Source organism: Lactuca virosa, chromosome 2 (assembly GCF_052849685.1).
Source record: "Lactuca virosa cultivar CGN04683 chromosome 2, Lactuca_virosa_CGN04683_v6, whole genome shotgun sequence".
Lineage (NCBI taxonomy): Eukaryota > Viridiplantae > Streptophyta > Magnoliopsida > Asterales > Asteraceae > Lactuca > Lactuca virosa.
In genome coordinates, this window is record NC_136427.1 from 98,899,252 (window position 1) to 98,906,017 (window position 6,766).

Here is a 6,766-nt window from a genome sequence, read left to right on the forward strand (position 1 = left end):
TTACTAGATCCCTGAGAATACAAGTCGTTTTGAAAAGCGTCAATTAAAGACTCGGTGAGTTCATAAGCATTTTTGTAAGAAAATTTCGTAATATCTTTGTTCATAGTAAGTTGTAAAACTATAGAAAATCCAATATTTTCTTATAAAAAGTAGTTTGTGAGTCTCGTTCCAAAATCGTGTATAATTACTTGCATGTTCATTAGTTTTCCTTTGTTGTTTCTGAAGAGAGGGTGTTCCCAAAAAAATCCTATATTTTCTGCATATAAAAGATGTTGTGGTCTTAAAACCCTAAGAACGAAGTTGTGAAATCAGTTTACAAAATATACGAAACATAGTTTTGTATTTTATAAAACATAAGGGGTTTATATTCCATGTAATTCCAATGTCAAAAGGACCCTACTCTATGTGAGTTGTTTACAACCATACAGATATGACGAGAACGCCTGCCCTGATGTTTTTCGGGTTGTCACATCATCCCACCGTTAGAGGGAATTTCCTCCCGAAATTCAAATTCTCTGAGGAATATCAAGGGTTGAGGAAAAATGTGTGTACTTTTATTCCTTATGATCTTCTTGTTCAGAGATCCTCGCTTGGCGTTCTAGTGGATCTTCGCTGTTAGTGTTTAACCTTGTTCTTTTGATTTCCCAGTCTATGATTTCCACATGCTCATCTTTGGGTGTAGGTTCTTGTTTACCCTGATCTCGTCGAGTGGGATCGCTAGAGTTTCGGCGGTCTGACACTTATTAAGGTTGAATACGTGGAATGTGGAATGTATGATGCTGAGTTTTATGGTAATCGAAGGCTGTAGGTTACTGGAACTATCCTGAATAGTTCCCGAAGATTATGCTTCTGATGTTCTAGAAGTAATGTTCATAGACTTTAAGGATTGGAACTTATTATTTCCAAGGTCAAGGTTGTGTGTGGTGCAATGAAGTGAAATAAATGTCAACATAATTGTCAAAACATAAATATGGTTTCTTCCTTTTTAAAATCAAGTAATTTGTATATACTTTTCTTATTATAGAATATGAAAGCAAGGAATTCAAAATAGTAAGATATGAATCACAATATTAATTTCTTCATATCCTTTCCAAAATCTTTGTTCAAAATTATGTATAAGTATAATCTCATGCAGTTGTTATCATAATTTCGTGAAATCTGGACTTTGCAGCATCACGTTCGAATACCAGCTTCATAAGGTTAGCATTTTTTTGATTTATTGATTAATTTCTTACATCTGATTATAGTTTATGTGTTCAGTATATGTATCAATGGCTTATTAGTGGGTTTTTGATAAATGGATATTCTATTCTCTCTCTTTGTGTATGTGTGTGTGTGTGTATGTATGTATATGTGTGTATGTGTTTGCATGTGTGTGTGTGTGTTTAGATTGGATGAAGTAAAATTTAGTTTAATTAGTTCTGTGTTAATTGGATTGGATTATGTGTTTGGATTGGATGAAAAAATAAATAAATAAAAGTAAAAATGGAGTACCTTCCAGAAACGTTTAGTGTCTGCATATGTTATTTCTTCAAAATGACTTATTTAGGCTTGCTGTAAAAACTACTTTTAATTGGAATGATTCGTATATTCTTTAATATATGTGTGTGTCTGTGTTTCTCAATCAGCTTATGCATTTTTGTCCAAAGGTAAAAAAAAGGCAAATGTAATTTTGATATTGCCGTATTATACATACTTGTTGTAAAATGACCTATTTACCTTTGTTGTGTGTGTCTGTTTGTGTTTCAGTGTGTGTAAGTGTGTGTGTGTGTGTGTGTTTGGATTGGATTCTGTGTTTGTATTTGATGATGTAAATTCAGTTTAATTAGTTATGTGTTTGGATTTGATTCTGTGTTTAGATCGGATGAAAATAGAAATAAAGAAAAGTAAAAGTGGAGTACCTTCCCGAAAGGTTTAGTGTCTACATATATTATTTCTTCAAAATGACTTATTTACCCTTGCAATAAAAACTACTTTTTTGGGAATGATTCATATATTTCTTTAATATATGTTTGTATCTGTGTTTCTGAATCAACATATGTTTTTTTGTCCAAAGGTAAAAAAAGGCAATGTACTTTTGATATTGCCTTATTATACATACTTGCTGTAAAATGATTTGTTTACATCAAAATGATAATGCAGGTGTTATCATCCTCCTATGTATGACAAAGCTCAAAACTTGGGGTGGTAAGAATATTTTTTTTATTATAAATGTCATGTCATTACATTAATATTTTATTTATAAGATAAATTAATTTATAACTTTAATTGTTATTTCCAGGTCAGCCTCAAGTGGGTAACTGTTTGTTTGGGTCGAGATTGCATATTAATGATGACATGTCTCACATTTCAGAATTCAAAAAAGCGTATGTATTTTATCATTAATTACTAGCTTAATGTTTGTTTTTCCTTATTCTTAATCATTAATTATTTATATTGTTTAACTTCTTCATTAATTTTATAAATTTATGGCGCATAACACAATGAATATATATATATATATATATATATATATATATATATATATGAATTTTCTTTATATATTTTTAAAAAATTTATGAAATAGGAAATTGGTTTTTCCATCATTGCTACTGTCATCAGTTTTGATTTAGACGAAGGCCAGTATTCTTTTTATTGTCATGACTGTTCAAAAAAAGTATGTAAGAATGATGATGATACTAATGCTGAACCATTTAGTTGTGATGGTTGTGGTGGAGTTTCTGATGTTTACAACAAGTAAGTTCATAATTTTACATTTGTAAAGTTCTTGTGCCATTAATCTATATTCGAATGTTTCCAATTTTATTTCATTTCCATTAAAGTGTCATTTTATAATTTTTAGGTGAGGGTCGTAATTCGTGTTCAATATGAAACTATGTCTACTTCTTTTGTATTGTTTGACCGTCATGTTAAAGATATTATTCACAATGGTAATCAGTGGCTGATGGAAAAGATATCAAAGGTAGCGTTAATTTTTTTAATCGTCAACGCATCTCTTATTTTGTTTCATGATATTAATTTTGTTTAATATATGTATTGAAGAATTGAATAAATTCATTTTAACCCATTAATGCATCCAATTCTTTTTAACATAAAAATTTGTCTACAAATATGTCATTCAACGATTTGTACTTTTTTTATGCGTTCCCCCGCGTTTAACGCGGGTTATAATCTAGTTACAAAACTATAATACAAGTGATAAGAAAGTATCAAAATTGTATAAAAAAATATTATTGAACTTTTTTTTTGTATATATATTGCCAACCAACAATATCGTTTCTACACTTAGTATCACTAAACTTCACATTTTGTTCAAAAAATACAATTATGTTACTGGTAATAGTAGGTCACCAGCAGCCATGCTGTTGAGGTGGATTTTACTGTTTATTATATATGCAATATACCATTAAATTAATTTATATATATTTTACCATTAAAATTTTTTGTATAGATTTTACCGTTAATCTTAATTTATTAAAAAAAATCATTTCAGAAAATATATATTATTACATAAAAATGGGTTCTCCATCACCATTGCGGCTCCACAATTTGCAAGGTTTGGGGGAAAGGGTTTTACGATAATACTAAACACTCCTTTTTAAAACTACATCGTACATTTATATTGGTTATACCTTGATTGAAACTCACACGGTTTCAACTTGAAACTTCCCTTTGGAGTGCCTAAGCCTTACCCGGTAAGCTACCAATCGGACAATTTAATTTTATTATATAAATATAAAGTATTTTTACAAGTAAGCACAAAATATTTTAATGTATAAATATGTATTTTTACATACATATAAAGCATGTTTACAATAAATATGTGTTTTTTTGTGTATAAATAGATATTTCACTGTATAAATACATATTTTGACATTTGAAAATATAGAGTCTTATTCGTTGTGATAATATCGAAGATTAGGTAGCGGTCTTGGTAGCGAATGTTTTGTAAATGTCGAAGGTCATCAAGACTTCAATATTGTACGTATTTTACTAGGCACTTATGTGGGTTCGCTTGTAATGTCGAAGTCCTAGTATACATTTTGCATCCGTTGAATACTCTATAAATAGAGTAGGTACATAAGTCAGTTAGTAGCTTTTTCGCCATTGTGAGCTCGTACTTTCTCCATCTACTTCTGACTTGTACCAATCCGGATATTGAGCTAACTCAAAGATCTTATTAAACATCTTTTTAATTGGTATCAGGGCAGGAATCGACATATCGTTTGAAGAATCTTGTTAACATTTTCATCTTATTGAATCATTTGTTCCGATTCAATCATTCAGCAAGTGAAAACGTAATTATTCGTTCGAATACTGTGATTTAATGATTTTGCGATCGTTTTATCAATCGTTTTGTATCTAATTTCTTTCTTTTCAATTTTATCCTCTTTTTACTCTATCAAATGGAAAATTTGAATGTCAACACTGTGATGAACTATGTTAATCTGCTTGGATCTGCTACAAAGGTTCTGACGTTGCTTCTCGAATATTTCGATCATTGGGTGGATCGTATGGAAGATTACCTCAATAAATTGATGAGGATATGTAGAGATCGATTAGTGGTGGTCCTTATCGTGCCGAACATCTTCGTGAATTATGTGGAGCTTTGCCACCAGTCGTGTATAACTACACTCAAGGTTACACTACTACACAAGAAATCTAGAACAAGCTTTAAGAAAAATTCCAAGGGAATAAGCGAACTAAGAAAAGCTTGGTGACTCAATGTCTATTGGAGTTAGCAGACTTCAAACAAAAGGAGTATGAATCTATCGAATCCTATTACGATCGATTTAATGAGCTTATCAACAAATGTACCAGGTATGGTGTTGTTCGCACTATTCTCGATTTCAACATAACTTTCATTCTAGGGTTGAAGAAAGAATGGAAGAATATTTGTCTGATGATCAAGACTCAGGAGAACTTCGATACTTACTCGCTGTCAAATCTCTATAACATTTTAAATGCTCATGAGTTAGAGGTGAAAGAGATAGCGAAGGAAAACAACAAAATGAACTTTGAAGTTCTAATGGCTCTTATCTCGAAAACAACTGTGAAGGAAGTTGGTTCTGGTGGAGAAACTGATGAGAATGAAGAAGGTTTCTTGTTGAATTTAGATGACGAAGTTGTTGCCTATTACTCAAATAATAGGGTCAAGAAGTTTTATAAGAAGTCAATATGTGGAAACTTCAATAACAGCTCTAGGAAGAAGTCATTGTCGAATTCTGGTGTTAGTAAAAAAGGTGTTGAAAAAGTGGAAGAAAAAAAGAAGTGAAGACGATTGAGAAGAAGCTTAAAGGAGATTCGGGTTACAATTGCAATTATTGTCACAGAAAGAATCATCTTGCTCTTGATTGCATGTTGAGAAAGCAAGAAGAGAAGAAGGAGAGTAAAAGACGATGCCTACTTTTCAATGAAGACTGAGGAGCTTCGGGAAAAGTTTAAGAATCTCTCATTGGTTGCGAATGATTCAAATGATGATGATGGAAATTATAAAATTTGGTCTTCAGGCTCCAATAACGAAGAGACGTGTCATCCTACACATGGTGTCATGTATGCGAAGCATGTTGTTGATAACTTGGGTGATAAGAGCATGTTTGGTGAGTTTGTGGAGGAAAGTGATTGGGAAGAATTGGAGAAGGAGAATGGAGATAAGAGAGAAGATGAGAGTGAATAAGAGGAAGAGATGATTGTTGGAAGATGTTTTGTGACAACTGCTTCAAAGTCTCCTATGGTCGAGAAGGTACGTGATATTCTTATCTCTCTTAATGTTCCTTTAAATTCTTACAATATCATATTATCTTATTTTGATGATACATGTTCTTACTTGAATGTTATGTTGATTTCTATGAGTAACGAAGTGGAGAAAAACAAGGCATTGCTTTATGAAGCGAGAAATAAGTTGGAGGAGAAGAAAACTAGGATAGAAAGCCTAGATTTGAGACTTACGAATGTGATGGTAGATAGAGATTCAATGAGAATGGATAATAGTTTACTAGTGAAACAAAGGAACATATATTGTAATACTGCTAAAAGGTTGTATGGTAAACTAACTCATCTCTATCATTCGTCTGAGATTTATAAGAAACAACACATGAAATTACTCCCTTTCATGAACTTTAAAATGTGAGTTAGTTGATGAAACTACATATGACTGTGAGAATAAGGTTGCGAATTAGGATCAAGTTCCTGATGATTCTTATGTTTATGGTATTGTTAATATCGATGATTGTTTGGATGCTAATGATTTGGTTGATATTGTGAATGATACTTTGTCTAAAAACAATCAAATGAAAATTTTAAACAAAACTGAGAACACAGCACAAAGTACTCAACAAAATTTTGCTGATATCGAAGATTATTTTGATAATATCAGTGAAATTGAGGAAGAGGAATGTGTAGATTTCTAAAAATTGTTTGTCATTAAAATCACTTAATTACCCAAAAGAAAAGAAAATGATGATTCAAAATCGAAGCTAAACAATGATTCTAATGGAATTTAGGTAAACAAACAAAAATAAAACCCTTAAGTTTGCATGCAACCTAATAGGATCTATGTTTTCTCTATTGAACCTATAACTAAGAACATCAAAAAAGAACCCTAGAAACCCTAGGATATTTTCGAAAAATAGAGGAGAGGGTTTTAGGATTACATACCTTTTTGTTGTTATAGAAAACAACTAAAAATTCCCTTTTATAATCTCTTGGAAGCTAGCACCACAAATGTCGTGCCTCTAATGGAATCACACCCAAGCTAGCAAGAGGA